The sequence below is a fragment of the Ambystoma mexicanum genome, chromosome 6q (genome assembly GCF_040938575.1).
Source record: "Ambystoma mexicanum isolate Mex_15411 chromosome 6q, UKY_AmexF1_1, whole genome shotgun sequence".
NCBI lineage: Eukaryota > Metazoa > Chordata > Amphibia > Caudata > Ambystomatidae > Ambystoma > Ambystoma mexicanum.
Window position 1 is genome coordinate 240,726,389 of NC_090937.1, and position 22,117 is coordinate 240,748,505.

Sequence of the window (22,117 nt, forward strand, 5' to 3'; positions counted from 1 at the left end):
CCTGGTGTACCTGCAATCGGTGCGCGCTTACCTGCCAACCGAGGAGGAGAACTGCTGCTGCTGAGAAAACTCTGGATGCTTGTCTTAAATATCGGAAGGCAAGACACGGCCACAATGCGTTACAGAGTGGCATGACTTCAGGGCAGCCTGCCTCACACAGTCCGTGTTGAGGATTATGATTGTGCTTATGCACGAATTTCACGCAACAGTTCGCCCTCGCAATCCAAGCAACGAGTAAGTGTACTCTAGTTGTGATGTCACTTGGGCCAGTACCATTTCATGGTTGTCTCCTATATTGTCGTAACTTTGATCTATCACTGCTAAACAAATGTAGTCTTGCAATTCTATACATCACTCGCAATTTGGGGGAAAAATAGTGGTCTTCTTATGTTTATTTCATGTACAACCATGAAGCAATATTTCTTTGTGTCGCAAATGTAATGGAATGCATAGTCATTCAATATTGTAAAGTGTCTAAGTAACATTTGTACTGGTAGCAATGCCACTGGATACAAGATTGCATGTCCAACTAAGTTTTAATACACTTATCTTGTTCATTTAAAAACAGTTTGTATCTTTCTCTTCCACAGGTGGTACAGGCTGGTGGCCTATCATTCGTTTACATGGTGGCTTCATGGGCGGCTTGGACACTGCATTCGACGAGTAAATCCCGCCTGTGTCGTTGGTGCCATTGTAAGTGATTTCAACCCGGCACTCCACCTAAGTCAATGCCTAAGGTGTGATGCACAGAATAAAACTTTGTGTAGGCTCAGTCAAATGCAATGTTACTTTTTCCCCCTGCACACTACTCAATTCCCCCCAATATGCAATATAGAGATGTAAGGAGAGAACAGAGGTTTCAGGAATAAACACTCAACCAATATAGTTTCAATCCCAGTTCCCCAAAGTAAGCATAGAGAGAAAAAGGAATGATTTCAAAACAGGTCAAATGCTTTTGAATGTGGCTTGGAATGAATGGGAAAAAAACTGAAAAATGGATTTAATTCACTTAATTGGATCCAAAACTAGTGAGAGCCACTTTGTATAGTTTCAGGTAAACACTAGCAATGAGGATTGAATAACTATCAGATTGAAAATTGAATTCTGAGGTCAGATGCAAAGAATAGCTGTTTTACACGTGATGAAATTGAGCCAAATGGAAAATTTGCGGCAAACGTTTACGCGCGCGAGAAACGTGATTGCGGGAAAACTATAAGGAGTTGGAATGCGGTTTTGGGTTCATATGAAAGCTGAGGATGTTAGCTTCAATTTGACACTTAAATAAAAGATGCGCTTTTGAAATTACACATAATAATTTCTTTACAGTAGGGGTCTATGAAGATACAAGATACCCAACTGTACAGCCACCAGAACAGCGGCGCCTCTGTCTGACTATTGACCGCCGAAACACTTGTCTTTCTTCAGCAAATATATTAGCGCAAAGATGATATTATCACTACAATTATCAAAGCACTATATGGATGAGGGAAAGATTCAGAAAAGACAACAGAGATTCTACAATGCAGTTCTGGATATAATAGAATGGTTTTGGATTGGATTACTTAAAGATAGGATATTGGCTAGGGACAATTCTATGCTATAGATACTCACAACTATGGTTTTGGAATAGGCCCATCAAAGATCTGGTCAAAGGTTTTGGACTGGAATTCTGCTAGCCCACCGGACAGGATTCAGGGCGCTCGGATTCTGCACTCAGCACGGCACTCTGGACACTGCACGGCCTCTGGTCTGGATCTGACGGGTTGGTTCTGGGTTGCAGCTATCAGGTTACAGCTCTGCTCTACTGGTTTGGAACTTTGGATTCTAGCAAGAGTTCTTGGAAAGAAAGCAGAAACAGCACAGCCCGGCTGTTCTATTTGTGGTGTTCTCCTTGGAAGTCTGGGGGTAAAATCAGGTTTCAAGATTTTAAAGGCCAAGCTGAGATGGGTTCAGCTTTGGAATTGGGCCTTCTACTTTCAAAGTTCTGGAGTCTTGGATCTGGGTTTCTCCTGCAGAGTGCTTCGCCAGTAAATTAGTTGATGGATTAATCTGTGTGTGTCCCTAAGTCCTTAACTGTTCCTATTTATGTATTTTCCTAAGGGGTGGGTAGGCTGAATTATACTAAGCACACCCTCTAGGAATTCTATTGGTCAGGGTGTGTCCTCTCTCCTGATTTGAGAAGGAACACATGGTTTCATGATGATACAGTGTTTTACAATCAAGGGAGTACCCCCCTTTGTTTCTGTACAGTAAATCTATTTTTCACATAAATCACATTTACATTATCACCAGCTTGTTAACAATACATATTTACATCACAGATTTAGTAGAGCAAGTATCTGTCCGAGTCCCATCTTCGTGAGAGCTTCGGTTCAAATTTGACAGTTTTTTGTGCTTTTGGTTGGGTACCCAGTGCCAGATCTGTCCACATGTTTCTACATATATGCGCATGACATCTGGGCATAATCCTGTGAAGTTTCATATTTCTAGCATTATCACAATTGCTACAACATCAAAATTTCCGTATTCCTGTCTCTGAACATCGCAGAGATTTCAGAGTATTTGCAAACTGTGAGCAGAATGTTCATGTTAACAACCTCTATTTTACAGATTTTTACACATTTTTCAGAGTTCTCTATGAGTCTTTTTCAAAAAGATATTTTCTTGTAGTTTAAGATACACAAATCTGTCTGGACCCTGCCCTCATGGTTTTGCTGGGCCCAGAGCAGTCCAAGGCTCTCTTCCTGCTGGCATTTGGTTTCTGTTGACACCTGAATTTGCATTCCCTTTCAGTCCAGGAAGCCTATTGTCTCTTCCCAGAGAAGCAGAGCAAAGTCTCATCCTCCTTTAATTAGCATCTAACTGAGAGTTCCTGGGCAGAGAGCAAAAGGGAAGGCACCTTTGTTTGGAGCAAACTGTGGAATGTGCTTTTGAAGTCCAGTGTGGCATCAGTTCACTTAAAACACTTTGTTTAAAATTGTCTTTTGCTAAAATAAATCTTGCATTTTCACAAATGTACACACAGATCTCTAATTACAATCTTTTTAAACATAGAAATTGAATAGTAGCAACCGATTTTGCTTTTGATGGCAGGCCACTTCTTTTCCACAATGTGATCTTAGTGTACAAGTTTAAACTAACAGGGTAAGTAAATGACAGCTTTGACACAGGCGAGCGGTGGTACTGCACCCATATCTGACAGGTTTTTTCCAGGCAAGCACCTTTTTGAATGGGGATATTTTTGTGATGAAATGTGCTTCTCCTGACATTGTGCTTATGGGCATTCCTTAAGTAAGGTGATGGTTAACACCCAACAAGGATGTTGGATCTTTTCTGATGTTTGGAAATCATTATTTAGCAATTTAAACAGCCAAGGAAAAACGGATTTTAGAGCACTTCTGGGTTTTCCTGGCAATGCAGCACTGCCTTTTCAGGTAGTTCCATTTCACTCTGTGAGCAGCCCAATGACAGGTTTTGGCAGTGTGGTCTCCTGTTTTACCACTGACACAGGCAAAATAGATTGGCAGCCTATTTTTCCGGTTTCACTGCACACTTCTCTGAGATTTTTAGCACGCATAGGGCTTATGGCGGCCATTCTGTTGTTTCTGATGAACGCAGCACACAATGATGTTGCAGGGCAGAGCCTAGTGGGTCAGAACATCCCACAAGCCCCCCCTCGTGATTTGGCATTGATCATCCATCAATGAGAAGTCGCGAGACTGGGATGATCAGTCTCTTTTCTTTTGGTTCCAAAAATGACAAAGTTCATCATCTTTTCTTCCATCAGGGGTGGATCGACCAGTTCTCCTTGCCCAGTCCTGATGTGAGTCAGGAGTGATACCCCGGGCCCCTTAGATCTTTCCTTCCAGTCCCTGGGTGATCCTCCTTGGTTTTAGTCTCCATTGTTTACAATTAACTATGATGACAAAGCAAAAAAATATTTGTAGACATTTCCCCACCACTATGTCATGTCACGCGGGAGACTGGGGTCTGCCGCTCCCATTTCCTCCTGGCGAGTCTACCCGCGCGTTCGCGTCTGGGGACTCGCCGGGAGGGGAGCAACGGATTACAGGGCCGGCGGCCTTCGGCGCATGCGCGGAGGTCCTCTCTCTCGGTTCCGCGCATGCGCCGTGGGGGCTTGCCTTCCAAGCCTCGTTCTGGGTTCGCCGGCGCCCGGAAACGGAACGGTTTGCGTTCCAGGCCTCTCGGGCGCCGGCGGCCATAAAAGAGGCCGCTAGTCAAAGCTGCCCGCGTCTCAACGCGGTTTGCTTCGCTTTCCTCGTTGTTCCTGCCCAGCCTTACCTGTGGCCTGTCCTGGGCCTACCTGCCTCCAGCCTTACCTGTGGCCTGTCCTGGGCCTACCTGCCTCCAGCCTTACCTGTGGCCTGTCCTGGGCCTACCTGCCTCCAGCCTTACCTGTGGCCTGTCCTGGGCCTACCTGCTTGCCTCCAGCCTTACCTGTGGCCTGTCCTGGGCCTGCCTGCCTCCAGCCTTACCTGTGGCCTGTCCTGGGCCTGCCTGCCTCCAGCCTTACCTGTGGCCTGTCCTGGGCCTGCCTGCCTCCAGTCCTTACCTGTGGCCTGCCCTGGGCCAGCCTGACTCCAGTTCTTATCCGGGTCCTGTCCTGGGCCTGCCTGCCTTCAATCCTCACCTGGGTTCGGCCCTGGGCCAGCCAGCCTCCAGCTACTACCTAGGTTTTGCCCTGGGTCAGTCTTCCCTCAGCCCATTCCGGAGTTCTGTCCTGAGTCATCATTGTGTAGAGGGGACTTATCCCACACTAGCCTGCATTCCCCCTGTTCCATCTTGGGCACGTTCCTACAGTTCTCTAATTGGCCAGACAACTAGTTCCAACTGTCCTCACTCTTTCCTGTCTTGCCTGACTCCGAATCTCATCCTGTGTACCATTGGAACTATCTGCACCAGCCAAGCTCCTTTGCCTACTACGAATACCTTTCTGCTACACTGGTCTATCTATCAACTGTCGCTGCACTGAGGTTCTTGGAAGATTCATGGTCTGGACAACAAGCTCTACCTGGACTATGGTTCCCTCCATCTGAGCCTACATCCTCTTGTCACGCTTACCTGGGAGAGTGCCTTTGTGACATTGGGGGTTGGTCCATCCTTCACCCAGTTCCTCATTTGGGTGGTGGAGAGGCTGATTCCTCGTGCCGCTATCTCATCAGTTCCTGGACTCCAGACTGGCGACCTCTGCGAGACCAACCACCAAGACTACAGGTACGCAGTCCTCTCGGGCCAATCAGCTTGACAGATTGAGACGCCTTCCTCCTGATTCAGAGATGGATGAATCGCAGGACATGAGGAACGAGTTGCTAGCGCTCAGGGCCGAGATGACCGCCCTGCGTCAGGAGAATCAAACATTACGACAAATGATAACGCAAGGAGCACCTAGTACCTCTCAAGGAGAGGGATCATTGGCTCATACAACACCCATCAAATTCGACGGAGACCCTAGACGGGTGGCGGAGTTTTGTAACCACTGCAGAATACACTTTCTCTTCAGGTCTACCTACTTCAACACTGATAGGGCCAAGATTGGTTACATCTTGGGGAACCTAACTGGGAACGCATTAGCTTGGGCAACTCCGTTTGTGGTTACGAACAGTCCTATTTTGAATGACTTTGCTGCCTTTGAAAAGGCCTTTCTTGAGGTATTTCAGACGCCGAACCTGGCCTCCGTTGCACAGAATCAATTGATGGACTACAAACAGGGAAGCAATGACGTCATCACCTACATCAGCCGTTTCCGACTTTTGGCTACTGACTCCCAGTGGCCCGAAATTACACAGAAGACACTGTTTCGTCGAGGCCTGAGAGAGGAGTACAAGGATGAGTTACTTCACATCCCTGAACCAGAGAGCCTTCAACTCTTGATCGATCAAGTACTCCGTATTGACCAAAGGCTAGCCGAACGAAAGGCTGAGAGACGTCGGCTTGACAGAAGCGGTCCCCGGACAACCAACACGCCTGCTGGTTCGTTTGGGTCGACCGAGTCCGGACCTGAGCCCATGCAAGTAGGAGCCATGAGGGGACCTTTGACGGAAGAAGAGAAGAAACGAAGGAGGTCTTTGCGTTTGTGTCTTTACTGTGGAGCAGCTGGACATTATTTGGGTACGTGTCCTTTGCGTCCGCAGAAGAAGAAGTCGGGAAACTAGGAGACCTGTCGTATACAGGAAGGGCAACGACAGGTCCCATTCCTTCCTCAGACCCTTCTGTTATTTGTTCTATACGTCTGCCCATGCAACCAGCGGTACTACAGACCCTGAAGGTCCGAATTAAACTACCAGACAAGAACCTGGAAGTATCCGGTCTACTGGACTGTGGGGCTTCCGGCAATTACATCGACGAAACGTTCGTCACCAGACATAAGATACCACTCGTTTCCAGACACACGCCTCTGTCGGTGGAGCTTATTGATGGTACTCCCTTGTCTTCTGGACCCGTTAGTCAGTTCACAGTTGGACTGGCCCTTCTGATTGCTGATCATTACGAGGAACTAGCCTTTGATGTTATCAAGTCACCGAACTACAAGATGGTTTTGGGATTACCTTGGTTGCAACACCACAATCCTTTGATAGACTGGAGAACCCAGACCTTGACCTTTTCATCCGAACGGTGTGCTCAAGAATGCAAGCTACCCGTTCCCACCAGGACCGTCTCGACTTCTCTAATAACGGACAGCAATGGGGTTCATCTATGTTCCACGTCTCTGGTCCCACAGGAATATTCCGAATTCAAACATGTGTTTTCTGAACCTGGCAACATACCCCTTCCTCCACACCGTTCTTTTGATTGCTCCATTGACCTGCTACCGGACCACGTTATTCCCCATGGGAAACTATATGCTTTGACACGTGACGAGAAGCTAGTTCTTCAGGAGTATTTGTCGGAGAGTCTAGAAAAGGGGTACATTGTGCCATCGAAATCGCCTGCAGGATTCCCCCTGTTTTTTGTAAAGAAAAAAGAAGGTACATTGAGACCCTGTGTCGACTACCGGCAGTTGAATGACATAACAGCCAAGGACCGGTATCCTTTACCCTTAATTCGCAGCATCCTTGAAACCCTGCATACTGCGCGAATCTTCTCCAAGTTGGACCTCCGCGGAGCTTATCATTTGGTGCGCATCAGGAGTGGGGACGAGTGGAAGACAGCTTTCAAGACATCTTTTGGGCATTTTGAATACAGGGTTATGCCTTTCGGCCTATGTAATGCTCCCGCTGTTTTTCAACGATTCATGGACTACATCTTTGGTGACCTGTTAGGGTTATCCGTTTGGGTTTATCTGGACGACATATTGATATTCTCTAAATCCTTAGACGAGCATGTGGAACATGTTCGTGAGGTCCTTCATCGGCTGTCCGTCAATAACCTGTTCGCCAAAGCGGAGAAATGTAGCTTTCACCAACCCAGCATTGAATTCTTGGGATTTGTTATCAATCAAGAAGGCATTGGGATGGATCCCAAGAAGGTGCGAGCCATACAAGAATGGAGACATCCACACGATATCAAGGCTCTCCAACGCTTCCTGGGATTCGCAAACTTTTACAGGCGCTTTATCCCACAGTTCTCACAGATCTCGGCGCCCCTCACCAGGCTAACCAGCAGCAAGATCACGTTCGAATGGGATCTCGTGGCTTCCCGGGCTTTCGACGTATTGAAGTCGGCCTTTATGGCTGCCCCGATCCTGCGCCATCCCCAGGAAGAGTTGCCTTACATAGTGGAGGCCGATGCTTCCAGCTTTGCTGTAGGGGCAGTCCTTCTTCAGAAAGATCCTATCACGTTGGTAGAACATCCAGTAGCCTATTATTCTCGCAAGTTGAGTCCCAGCGAACGAAACTACGCGGTGATTGAAAGGGAACTGTTAGCCATCAAGACCGCATTCGAGGAATGGAGACATTTTCTCCTCGGAGCACGCTTTTCTGTGGAGGTGCGGACAGACCATCGCAATCTGCAATATCTTCGCTCTCTGCAATGTCGGACTCCTCGTCAAGCCCGGTGGGCCTTCTTCTTCTCTCCGTTTGAGTTCCATGTTACTTATATCCCGGGAACCTCCAATACGAAAGCGGATGCGCTTTCCAGGTCCCTGGAAAACGTAGATGGGACGCCCTGTCCAGAACAGCCACTGATTTCTCCTCGCCATTTTCTGCTGGCCTTGTCCTCTCACCTTAAGTCCATCGCGGAAGCCACTCGGTCGGATCCAGAAAGAACGTCCCTTCTTAGTCGGCAACTAGTATCAGAACGAGACGGACTGTTGTTTTTTCAAAGAAGACTCTACATACCCAGAGGAGCCATTAGAAGGGGCATTCTACACGGATTCCATGATTCACCCATAGGAGGACATCGCGGGGTCAGAGCCACTCGAGAGTTGATATCCCGACAGTTCTGGTGGCCTGGTTGGGCGACCGAGGTCCAGAAGTACATTGACAGCTGTCCAATATGTGCCCAGTGCAAGGTTCCCAGAAGACGACCATTGGGTTTGTTAATGCCCACCGAAGTGGCTCCCTATCCATGGCATACCATCGCCACCGATTTCATTGTGGATTTGCCTCCATCTGAAGGGTACACCTGTATAATGGTGGTTGTGGACAGCTTCACCAAACTGGCCCATTTCATCCCATTCCGGAAAATCCCTACAGCTACTCAAATGGCTTCAGCGTTTCTGCACGACATCTACCGGTTGCACGGCCTACCGGAGAAAATCATATCGGATAGAGGTACCCAGTTCCTTTCATCATTTTGGAGACAGGTGTGTGGTCATCTGGGAATACATAGAGCTCTAAGCTCAGGCTATCACCCACAGACAAATGGGCTAACCGAAAGGACCAATCAGACTTTGGAGGGGTACCTCCGCTGTTTTGCCAATGCCACACAGTCTAATTGGAAAGGTGGGCTAGATCTGGCCGAAGTATCCTACAACAACACTGTTCATGCCTCCATTGGAGTCAGCCCATTCTTCTGTTCCACTGGTCTACATCCTCGGTTAATGCCTTTTCAACCAGTTCCGTCTAGTACTGTTCCCTCTGCTGATGGTCTGGTCTTACACATCCGGGAACAGCAAGAACTTGCACACAAGATCTTAAGTGAAGCCAAGGATCGGATGAAGAGACAGGCAGACAGGAAGAGGAGTGCAGAACCTAATTTCCAGGAGGGCGACAAGGTGTGGTTGTCCTCAAAGAACCTGCCTCTCCGCAATCTGCCGGTCAAACTGGCCCCTCGATATTTGGGACCCTTTGTTATCACCAAACGGTTGTCCTCTGTAGCCTTCCGTCTTCACCTACCCTCTTCCTGGCGTGTACATCCCGTTTTTCACGTGTCCCTGTTAAAACCCTATGTGGTCGATGATTATGGCCGCACCTCTCCTCGTCCGGCCTCTGTTTTGGTACAGGGGGGCCCTGAGTTTGAGGTACACGAGATCTGTGATGCCCGGTACCGTAGAGGGGTGCTCCACTATTTGGTTGACTGGAAGGGGTACCCGGCCTGTGATCGTACCTGGGAACCGCGCCAGCACGTGCATGCTCCCCGGCTGATACGTGAGTTCTACGTACGGTTTCCCTGGAAGCCTGGGGCCCCGGGTCTTCCTGGGAGGGGGCATAGTGTCATGTCACGCGGGAGACTGGGGTCTGCCGCTCCCATTTCCTCCTGGCGAGTCTACCCGCGCGTTCGCGTCTGGGGACTCGCCGGGAGGGGAGCAACGGATTACAGGGCCGGCGGCCTTCGGCGCATGCGCGGAGGTCCTCTCTCTCGGTTCCGCGCATGCGCCGTGGGGGCTTGCCTTCCAAGCCTCGTTCTGGGTTCGCCGGCGCCCGGAAACGGAACGGTTTGCGTTCCAGGCCTCTCGGGCGCCGGCGGCCATAAAAGAGGCCGCTAGTCAAAGCTGCCCGCGTCTCAACGCGGTTTGCTTCGCTTTCCTCGTTGTTCCTGCCCAGCCTTACCTGTGGCCTGTCCTGGGCCTACCTGCCTCCAGCCTTACCTGTGGCCTGTCCTGGGCCTACCTGCCTCCAGCCTTACCTGTGGCCTGTCCTGGGCCTACCTGCCTCCAGCCTTACCTGTGGCCTGTCCTGGGCCTACCTGCTTGCCTCCAGCCTTACCTGTGGCCTGTCCTGGGCCTGCCTGCCTCCAGCCTTACCTGTGGCCTGTCCTGGGCCTGCCTGCCTCCAGCCTTACCTGTGGCCTGTCCTGGGCCTGCCTGCCTCCAGTCCTTACCTGTGGCCTGCCCTGGGCCAGCCTGACTCCAGTTCTTATCCGGGTCCTGTCCTGGGCCTGCCTGCCTTCAATCCTCACCTGGGTTCGGCCCTGGGCCAGCCAGCCTCCAGCTACTACCTAGGTTTTGCCCTGGGTCAGTCTTCCCTCAGCCCATTCCGGAGTTCTGTCCTGAGTCATCATTGTGTAGAGGGGACTTATCCCACACTAGCCTGCATTCCCCCTGTTCCATCTTGGGCACGTTCCTACAGTTCTCTAATTGGCCAGACAACTAGTTCCAACTGTCCTCACTCTTTCCTGTCTTGCCTGACTCCGAATCTCATCCTGTGTACCATTGGAACTATCTGCACCAGCCAAGCTCCTTTGCCTACTACGAATACCTTTCTGCTACACTGGTCTATCTATCAACTGTCGCTGCACTGAGGTTCTTGGAAGATTCATGGTCTGGACAACAAGCTCTACCTGGACTATGGTTCCCTCCATCTGAGCCTACATCCTCTTGTCACGCTTACCTGGGAGAGTGCCTTTGTGACATTGGGGGTTGGTCCATCCTTCACCCAGTTCCTCATTTGGGTGGTGGAGAGGCTGATTCCTCGTGCCGCTATCTCATCAGTTCCTGGACTCCAGACTGGCGACCTCTGCGAGACCAACCACCAAGACTACAGGTACGCGGTCCTCTCGGGCCAATCAGCTTGACACACTATTGATGTAGTGGTGCGGACACATACATTTGTCATATCAGGACACATTTTTCTATTTGCAATTTATTGATTATATATATTAGATGGAATATTTTATAGTTGGAATTCTAGGGAGCTGGAGTGACCCCCTCTGGGGTTCCAGCAGACTCCTCCAGTTGCTGCAGAGTGTGCCTAGGATGGCAACACTTCAGTTGATTGATATGGACCCACTTATCTTCCCCCTCTGCCAAACTGCCTTTGGGGATGCAGATTTTGTAGGCGACTGGTGAGATTTTGTCTACAATTTCAAAAGGACCCCTCCAGCTCGGCAAAAATGGGCACTGTTTGGCCTGGTTCCTTTGGAAATTGTATAGTAGACCCGGTCTCCTACATGGTATTCTTTTCTAGTGGTCTTTAAGTCATAGTGGGTCTTCATGCTGTCTGCAGATCTTTCAAGATTTCCCTGAGCACAGGAAAAGCATGTTGAAGGTGTTTTCTCAGATTTTCAACATACTCATGAGTTGTGGAGGCATTGATCAATGTCTGCTCTTGGGTTCTGTAGAACAGATGCTGGGGAAGCACCATCCTGCGTCCAGTCATCAGCTCAAACGGTGACATTTTAGTTGTGGATGAAGGGGTAGATCTGATGGCCATTAGGACAAGAGGTAATCAAATATCCCAACTTGGTCCAGAATCGGCCACAAACTTTTTCAATATGCTCACAATTGTCTTGTTGTATCTCTCAAATGCACCACTAGAGGCTGTCCGGTAGGCAATGTGTAATTTCCTTTTGACCCCAAGTATCTCCCACATCTTTGTCATTACTTCACTAGTGAAGTGGCTACCTCCGTCTCACTCGATCCTTTCGGGTAGTTCAAAATGCAAGAAGATGTGGTTGATCATCAGGGCAGCTGCTGTTTCTGCCTTGCAATTTGGGGCCAGGAGACATTCCACCCACTTAGTAAACAAGTATGTGACGGTCAACATGTACTTATTTCCCCTAGCAGAGCGAATCACGCGCCCAATATAATCGACTTGTAAATCTGACCAAGGCAGTGTCACCCCCCTCTTTTGGAGAGGCCCACGGTGTGTGAGGGATGTTGGCTGAAATTGTGCACACACAAGACACCCCATCAAGTATTGGTCGAGGTCCTGCCCCATGTGTGGCCAGTATGCAACCTCTCTTAATATTTCAAGTGTTGTATGAAACCCCCTATGACCGGCTGTGGCCGCATCATGGCCGTAACTTAACATCAGGTTTTGGAATGAGCTAGGGACCACCCACTGATCATGGTGAGCTAGGGTTCTCCTTACCAACAAACCGTCTTGGATTCGGAACATTTTTGAACATTTCATCAACACTCTGAGGTCCTCTTTCCCTATGTAATCGGTATCCGTCAGGGGAAAGTTCTCAGGGTCCTTAATGTGTTGATAAAACTTACCAATTATTGGATCCCCTTTTTGAGCCGTAATTAAATCAGCATCTGGGGTCTCCTTACACCATTGTGCAGTTGAGAGTTCATTGTGAGCATTTGTCTTGGACCTAGTGAAAACAGTGACCTGGATTTCCCCCAACAGGGACTAGATCTCAGGTAGATCCCCTGGGATGCCTCTGGTTTTGGCCAGCTGATCAGCTAGGTCATTTCCAGTTTTGTCTGGTCCCTCTACTTTAGAATGACCCTTGATCTTTTTCCAGTAGATGGTCATCCCATTCGAGGTGACCGGATCATCAATGTTTTCATTTAATTTCCCATGTTTCAAGGGTTTATTATTAGCACATAGCATGCCTCTGGTTTTCCAAATAACCAGGTGCTCCATGAACCCGTTCCGTACATAATCTGAATCGGTGATTATGACCAGTTTGTGGAGTTGATGTAGGACAGCAGTGAGGATGGCTTGATGCACAGCCATCAACTCTGTCACTGGACTACTTCGGGGACCAATCTTGTACCCAGCAGAGGGTTCTGGGGTCTCATTCACCCATGCATTCCTTACGCCGGCCACAAGTTCTTTTTCCCCGTTGTTGTCAACATGGTAAGAGCATCCATCCACATAGACAGTGGGCAAACCCTCACACTTGTCTTCTTCAAAGACTTTGTGTGGGGAATTGAGGTATGCCTCCCTGTTGTCCTTGATTTTTAGACTTTCGTCCTCGAGACAGTTTTCTCTGGCACAATCATGCAAGTCAGCCAGACCTTGCGCGAGGGGACTCTTCTTGTTTTGGCCATATCTGACCTCCACAGGAAAGCTTTGCATTGACAGAATCCAGGAAGTAATTCGGGAATTACTCACATTACCGGCCCGGATTCTGTCACTTTGGAGATATTGCAGAGGCTGGTGTGGAGTCTCCACTATGATGTGTTCACCCTGGATAAACGGGCGGTAATTCTTCAATGCCCACACCGTTGCCAGGTGTGCCTTCTCACAATCGTTGAATTTTTCCTCCACAGAGGATAAAGTTTTACTCGCATAGGAGATTACTTTATTGACCTTGTCATGCTTTTGGTATAATACTGCATTCAAGCATGTATTTGAAAACCCTGTCTCCAAGAAGAACTCCTTGTTTTTGACAGGGTAAGGTAGGTAAGGCGCTTGTGAGAGGCTTCTTTTGAATTATCTTACTTTCTCGCTTTGCTCTGGACCCCACTCCCACTTGACCCCCCCTTCAAAAGATGAATCAGGCGTCTTGTGATCTCTGTGTAGTCCTCAATGAACTTTCTGCTGTAATTAGTTAGTCCAAGGAGGCTCCTTAGTTCCCGCAGAGTTGTGGGGTCTTTCAATTTCTGGAGTGCTTCCACTTTCTTTTCCTGGGAACAGAGACCCTGAGGAGTAATCTCATGCCCCAAGAAATTGACACGGGTTCTAAACCACTGTGCCTTTTGAAAGGAAAGTTTTGCTCCGGCAGCCCTCAACTGTGTCAGAACATAACGGATCTCCGCTATTTGTTCCTCCCCAGTTGAGCTTTTGATGAGAAAATCATCTACATAGGCCAGGTTACCCCTTTCACCCAGGTCGGGCATGGCCTTATGTAGAAAAATGTTGAATTCATTGCCGGAGTTAATGTATCCGAAGGGAGTCCAGGTCCATGTGTACTGCTGCCCCCCCAAAGGTAAAGGCCAGCTTGTATTGGTCCTCCCTACTGACAGGTACAGTCCAGTATCCATTGGTCAGGTCTATTGCAGTGAATACCTGTGACTCCTGGATCTGGGCCAGCCCTTGGTCAATGTAGGGAAGAGGCCATCGTGAAGTATGGACCCGTTTGTTGAGCTCCCTAAGGTCGGCACAGAGTCTCCACTGGCCGTTTGGCTTCAAAATCCCAAGCACCGGATTATTGAAGGTGCTGTAGACTGGACGGATTATCCCACGGGACTCAAGGTTCTTAATTATTTCCGTAAGGGACTCCATTGATGCGAGAGGCAAGCGATATTGCTTCACAAACACTGGAGTCATGCCAGGGTCCGTGGGAATTGTTGTTGTGTGGATGTCGGTGTGACCACAGTCATATGAGTCCACCGCAAAGAGATCTTGAAAATCCAAGAAAACTTGTTTCAATTTTTGCTTCTGCTCCAGAGTCTCACAGGCATCAGCTAGGTTGACTCTCTCTTCAACCCTCTGCATGAATCCTTGAAAGACTTCTGGTTTTGCTATCTCAGTGGCCTCCTCCAGCTGGGTGGAGAAGTCCCTGGTCAAAGTGCTGATTTGGACTGGTGGCTTCAGGTGGGGAGGGCAGTCCTCGCGGACTTGGAAAATCACCTCATCCCTCCTGAAGTCACAGGTCACATCTTCCTTACCATAAGGGCAGGAAGTGTACACCAGGAAGTTCCTCCCATGCCGGGTAAAGTTCCTGTCTGGTGTTGTGTTGTCATCACTATCACTGTCAAAACAGTCCTTGGGGATTGGTCCTAACAGTTCATTGCCTAAATCTATGGAAAAATGTTTGTCATCAACCGCCATTCCAATAATGGTGCCTGCGGCTAGAGTAATACTCTTTAAGTCGCTGTTATCCACCTCTATTGGAATGGTGTCATGTTCTATATTGACTAGTGGTGTTGGGTTTACCCCCAACCCTTGCTGTTGGAAGTAAGCATTTAGATGAATATAGGCATCAGGGTTTTTCAATTTCTGTCCTCTTTTAACTTTCACTTCCAGGAAGAATTGTCGGGTCCTTTCTGGGATGGTGACTTCCCCTCCAATCTTAATTTCAACGGCATAAGGCAGCAGTTGAGCTGACCTAAATGCTTTCTCTGGGTCATCAAAGCCCATGGGATTATCCGCTAATCGGGACCAAGCTTTGAAGTTTATTAGGTCCAAATTAATGGCAAAGCAAGTGAGAATGTCACTGCTTAAGTAAAAGATGGCAGTGACGTCTCGCACAACTCAAAAATTATGGACTATGCTCTTGTTGTCTACAGAGATTTTGAGCATACACCTGCTTGGCAGGAGATGTTTGGAATTGGGTGTTTCCAGATCCATTTCCCATTTGTCTATCAATTTAAATGTGCGAATGGCTGGATCTTTTGGGAGTTTGCGGAACATGGCTTCGCTGATGAAGCTCTTACCGTTGTTCACACAAACTTGGGCGAGAACAGAGTCCTTCCCTTCATTTAACTGAATAGGGATGTACAACTGCTCTACAATTTGCTGAATATCAGCCAGGCCTTGAGCTGATTTCTCATCTTTCTGGACTATAGGAGTGGGAATGCCTGATTGTGAATTGTTAAAGAATTTCAGAGTATTTCCTTCCAGTTTGGAATGCCACCTTAAACTGGAAGGAAGGTTGATTTTCAGAAATAGAGAGGGCCCCCCCATCACCAGTTTGTTGTCCTACGGCTATTACTGTCACGTCTGGGATTTGATTATTTTGGAAGTGAAATTCTACTTGGTCAGATTTTTGTTCAACCATGTGGCAGGTGCTGTTTAAACTAACATGGTTGACACTGTTTTAATTTGATTGGTTGGCTAGTCTGGGCCCAGAGGACCTTGTTAACGCAATCTATTAGGGGTGACAACCTTCGCAGCGCAGGAGGTCATTCCCTAGTAAACAAGGGGTGCCCTCTGGAGTTACAACTATGGCTGGGTGCTTCACCTTGTGTTGTCCAATTTTAATATCCAAATCCACAGACTCCTCGACGGGAATTTCCTTCCCGTCAAAGTTCTGAAGTTGTCCAGGAAGAGAGGTGAGAGGAATTTGGTAATCCTCCCCCCTTCCTGAATTCAGTTCATCAAAGGCCCTTTTTGACAGAAGGGTAGCTTGGGATCCAGTGTCCACCAGTGCCAGAATTGTAGACTGCCCCTGTATTTGGAACGGGGCATAGAATCTTCCCTCTTTCTCCTCAAGAGGGCACAGATAATGTACATTTTTGGACAACTGGTGGGTTAGTTTTCTAGTTTTGGACACTGATAGAGAAGAGATTTGGGCAGCACTCTGTTTGGATACTAGGGAATCTGAAAAGTAAAGGTGTCAACTAGATATGGGAGAAGTTTTCCGGTTCTGGGCTGCCCCCCCCCTTTTTGGAGGCAGTCAGCAGGATGGGTTTGAACCAGGGGATTTTCATGTTGTTAATTCTGGGGTTGGATGATGGGCAGCGCTAGCTCAGTCCCCACATCTACCCAGTCTGGATTTGGATCCTTTGGGACCCATTTTTCTTTGGGAGGAGTTCCCCCATCTCTGAAGGAGAAGATCCTTTTCCCAGGATCCTCTGAGGATCCCTCTCCTTCAAATTGGAAGATTTGTACCTCCTCCTCAAAATGTGTCTGTTTGGGTTCTTTGTTTCTCCTACCCCCCCCCCCCTGCTCCTTGGGTGGCAGACTTTCAGGGGCAGGAGATTTTGGTTCCGGTTCCTGGGTTTCCAGGGGCTTTTTACAAGTGGGGAAGGAAGCTTCCTCCAAGGCTTTACACCCCCCTTACCCTTGTGCCTCCTCCCTGGGAACCGGTGGGTTGTCAGGGTTGTTCCACCGTCATTGCTCTGGAGCACCAGGTCCTGAGTTTGAGGCATTCTGCACCGGCATGCTCATCTGAGAGTTCTGTTGAGCCTTCAGCATGCGAACCAGATCCTGTGCCATGTTTTGGACCTGGCGCTCTACTTGTGACACCCGCTCAGGCTGATACGGGGTTCTGTTGTCTCCCTTGGGCTGATGCCGGGAAGGTTAGCTATCCCTTCTCTGAAAATACCCTGGCTTTGGAAAATTTGGGTACCCCTCCACCCTTGACCTCCCCTCTCCCGGATTGGGTTGTCTGGGATCAGGAAATTGGGGAAAGAAGGATGGATGGTTTTGGGGTTGAAATTTTTGCGGGTACCTGAGGAAGATGTTCTGTCCAGGATTTGGGGAATTTCTGCCCTCCTGGGGGAAGTGAGGAGGGAAATTCTCTGGGTTAGCTGGTGCTTGGTTGGATCCCCCCTTGGGCTGGAGGAGTCCACACATAACCCAGGATGGGCCGGCTCCCCTTGTAGCGGGGACTTATGTAGTCAGGGGAGTGAGGGATCCCATTTGTGGGACTACCTCCTTGGCTCCCTGTCTGTGACTGGCCCGAGGGCCTTCTGGGCTTGGGATTATTCTGCTATGCAGGCAAGTTTTTAGGCCCCCATCTCTAAATCTAAAATGGGGCAACCTTCACATCTGTCACCTTAGCAGCAGCAGGGGTGTTGGTTGGTTTGGGGCTTTTTGCAGTATTTTTGTTTTATATGGGCTTTTGCACCACATAAATTTGTGTGGCCTGTTCAACGACCCAGTCTAGTGATCTTTTCTCATGAAAATCTCTCACTAGCTGGGTCATGATGTATTTGGGGAAAGCGTGGAAAAAAGTATTCACAAATTCTTTGCTGTCCGTGTGCACCCTTCTGGTGGTCTGTGCAAAGGCACACTTTAATTCCTGCACAAATTCTTGTACGGCCTGATCCTCCCCACATTGCAAGTTGTAGGCTGCCTTGCGAGCCTCCTGAGGATTTCGGTGCACAGAAAAATGCTTCAAGATGGCCACCCTATAGGTGGACCATCTAGAATGATTTTGATCATCCAGCCCCGCAAAGAAGCTGGAGTATTCTGGTGAGAAGGTCCATTTCACATATTGAATACAGCTTTGGCTGTCCTTCAAATGGAAGGTTTCCATCAGCTGCTCAAAGAGCTCTAAGTGCTCCCAAACAGAATATTTAGCGTTCTTATCATAGGGCATGATGACACTCCTTATCGCTTTGATTTGTTTTGAGGGGTCCTTAAGCAAGGCCCTTTTTGCCTTATTGGCCTTCTTGGTTCAGGTGACCGTGGTCCACTCCTCCTCTGACTCAGAGGCACTGCTCCCAGAGGTGCCCATCTGGTCTTCTAGGATCTCCTGGATTCTGCGAGCCTGGGAATGGCTGGCAGAATGTGGGGACCTAGTCTCCTGTGTCCTGGGGCGCTCAGAGGAGTCTTCTGATTCCTCCTTGCTCCCAGGATTTGATGGGTACCCCCCCACTATCCTAACTGGGCAGAGGTTTTCAGGATGCCCTTAGTGGGCCCACTCTCATTGAGTTCCCCACTAAATTTCACAGTACTTGGGAACCCATACCCAGATGCCCGCCCATCCATTCCTGGGGGGTGCTGGTCTATGAGCCCCATATTCCTGATTGGATTGAAATCTGCCATCCCTGTGGCCCTTGGCTCACGTGCGCCAGTGGACATGGGGGTGGCAGAGTCCAGGGATTGGAAGAGATGAAGGCCTCTGGTACTAGGGTTCCTGAGGTTATGCTCAGGTGTTTCCCTTTCCCAGCGAACCTCATCTCTGTCAGCCCCTGCTCTCTGTTGCCATGCAAGAATCTGAGCTTTCTGTTCCTCTACCAAGGCCTTACTAGTTTCTATCAGTCTCTCTTGCATGGCTACCTGTCTGTGGAGCTTGTCATTGTTCTCACAGAGAGCCTCATTTTCTCTTTGTGCTTCCTGTGTGGTTTTAGAGTACTGGGCCCATCTTTGCTGCAGGAGGGTTACCTCCTGAGTCCTGTCCATACTGGCCTGGTCCTTCCTTGCTAGAGCCTCCTCCACCCTCCTGGTGTGCTCTAACAATCTTTCATGCTCTTTTTGGAGGTCACCCAGTGCCTGAAGGGCCAGGTGATTTTCATGTATTTTCTCTTTTAAATGACAGACTTCCTGGCCTAAGGTGTCCCTTTCCTGAGCAAGAGCATGCCTCTGTGCAGCCAGGTCATCCCTCTGTCTTTGGAGCGCACCAGCTTTCTGGCGCTCTTCATCAAATTCTGCCTGGGTATCCAGGTCTTTGAGGATTAATTTAGTACTCTCTTCCTTCTCTCTGTCTAGGTGGCTTTGCAGGGTGGCTACCTGCTCTGTGCATGTCCTGCTGTCCTCTTTTATTTTGATTAGGTACTGCCTACTTTCATTTTCTGACTCATGTCTCCTCTGTAGCCTCTGCTCAGCAGAGCCCACATCAGTTTGGGCCTTTCCTAATGCCTGCAGTTGCTTGTTTGCCAGATCTTGGCCCTCGACATATTTGTCCTGTATTGCTCCAATATATAGGTATAGATATGCCGCTATTTTGGCAATCTTGTTTTGCTCTTCTTTTGCCTTAGGGGCCATATATAGTTCACTCAGAGCCATATGTAATGGACCGTGGTCTTGCCATGTGTCTAACCCTGTTGCAGTGATCTGTTCTGTGATTGCCTGCAACCACACATTCTGATTATGCTCTGTCCATTCACCCCTTACAAATCATTTATGCAATAGGTGTTCTTTAGCCATATTCATCTCTACTACAGTCACCATTCTGGAAACATTTATTTCCTTCCTGATTTACAGAAGTTTATTTTATTTTTGCAAAGCAGACCAATTTCTTAGAACGTTCCTATTTGAGGGGTGCTTTTCACAGTGTAACACAGCGTGGTAGCCCAGCAGGGACTATGTACCCCACTAGTTATCACACTGTATTAGACTGTCACAAGTGGTATATCTAATTCAGAAATCCCGTACGAGCCCCCAATCTTGTAAGTGATTTCAACCCGGCACTCCACCTAAGTCAATGCCTAGCGTGTGATGCACAGAATACAACTTTGTGTGGGCTCTGTCAAATGCAATGTTACTTTTTCCCCCTGCACACTCGTCAGTTCCCCCCAATATGCAATATAGAGATGGAAGGAGAGAACACAGGTTTCAGGAATAAACACACAACCAATACAGTTTCAATCCCAGTTCCCCCCAGTAAGCATAGAGAGAAACAGGAATGATTTCAAAACAGGTCAAATGCTTTTTTTTTAATTCACTTAATTGGATTCAAAACTAGTGAGAGCCGCTTTGTATAGTTTCAGGTAAACACTAGCAATAAGGATTGAATAACTAGCAGATTGAAAATTGAATTCTTAGGTCAGATGCAAAGAATAGCTGTTTTACACGTGATGAAATTGAGCCAAACAAAAAATTCAAGGCAAAGTATTCCGCGCGCGAGAAACGTGATTGCGGGAAAACTATAAGGAGTTGGAATGCGGTTTTGGGTTCGTATGAAAGCTGAGGATGTTAGCTTCAATTTGACACTTAAATTCTAGCATGTACGATACGGAAGTTATTATTAAGGTTTTAGTAGAGGTCGATTTTTCTCCGTAAGATTCGAGATTTTCAAATGCAAGATGTGCTTTTGAAATTACAAACAAGAATTTCTTTACACTAGGGGTCTATGAAGATACAAGATACCCAACGGTACAGCCACCAGAACAGCGGCACCGCTGTCTGACTTTTGACCGCCGAGACACTTTCTTTCTTCAGCAAATATATTAGCGCAAAGATGATATTATCACTACAATTATCAAAGGACTATATGGATGAGGGAAAGATTCAGAAAAGACAATAGAGATTCTACAATGCAGTTCTGGATATGATAGAATGGTTTTGGATTGGATTACTTAAGGATAAGATATTGGCTATGGACAATTATATGCTATAGATACTAACAACTATGGTTTTGGAATAGGCCCGTCAAAGATCTGGTCAGAGGTTTTGGACTGGAATTCTGCTAGCCCACCAGACAGGATTCAGGGCGCTCGGATTCTGCACTCAGCACGGCACTCTGGACACTGCACGGCCTCTGGTCTGGATCTGACGGGTTGGTTCTGGGTTGCAGCTATGAGGTTACAGCTCTGCTCTACTGGTTTGGATCTCTGGATTCTAGCAAGAGTTCTTGGCAAGAAAGCAGAAACAGCACAGCCCGGCTGTTCTATTTGTGGTGTTCCCCTTGGAAGTCTGGGAGTAAAATCAGGTTTCAAGATTTTAAAAGCCAAGCTGAGAAGGGTTCAGCTTTGGAATTGGGCCTTCTGCTTTCAAAGTTCTGGAGTCTTGGATCTAGGTTTCTCCTGCAGAGCACTTTACCAGTAAATCAGTTGATGGATGAATCTGTGTGTGTCCCTAGGTCCTAAACTGTCCCTATTTATGTATTTTCCTAAGGGGTGGGTAGGCTGAATTATACTGAGCACACCCTCTAGGAATCCTTTTGGTCAGGGTCTGTCCTCTCTCCTGATTTGAGAAGGAACACATGGTTTCATGATGATGCAGTGTTTTACAATCCAGGGAGTATCTCCCCTTTGTTTCTGTACAGTAAATCTATTTTTCACATAAATCATATTTACAATATCACCAACTTGTTAACAATACATATTTACATCACAGATTTAGTAGAGCAAGTATCCGTCCGAGTCCCATCTTAGTGAGAGCTTCGGTTCAAATTTGACAGTTTATCACGCTTTTGGTTGGGTACCCAGTGTCAGATCTGTCCACATTTTTCTACACATATGTGCATGACATCTGGGCATAATCCTGTGAAGTTTCATATTTCTAGCATTATCACGATTGCTAAAACATCAAAATTTCAGTAGTCCTGTCTCTGAACATCGCACAGATTTCAGAGTAGTTTCAAACTGTGAGCAGAATTTTCATGTTAACAAATTCTATTTTACAGAGTTTGACAAATTTTTCACAGTTCTCTATGAGTCTTTTTCAAAAAGATATTTTGTTGTAGTTTAAGATACACAAATCTGTCTGGTCCCGCCCCCATGGTTTTGCTGGGCCCAGAGCAGTCCAAGGCTCTCTTCCTGCTGGCAGTTGGTTTCTGTTGACACCTGAATTTGCATTCCCTTTCAATCCAGGAAGCCTATTGTCTCTTCCCAGAGAAGCAGAGCAAAATATCATCCTCCTTTAATTAGCATCTAACTGAGAGTTCCAGGGGAGAGAGCAAACGGGAAGGCACCTTTGTTCGG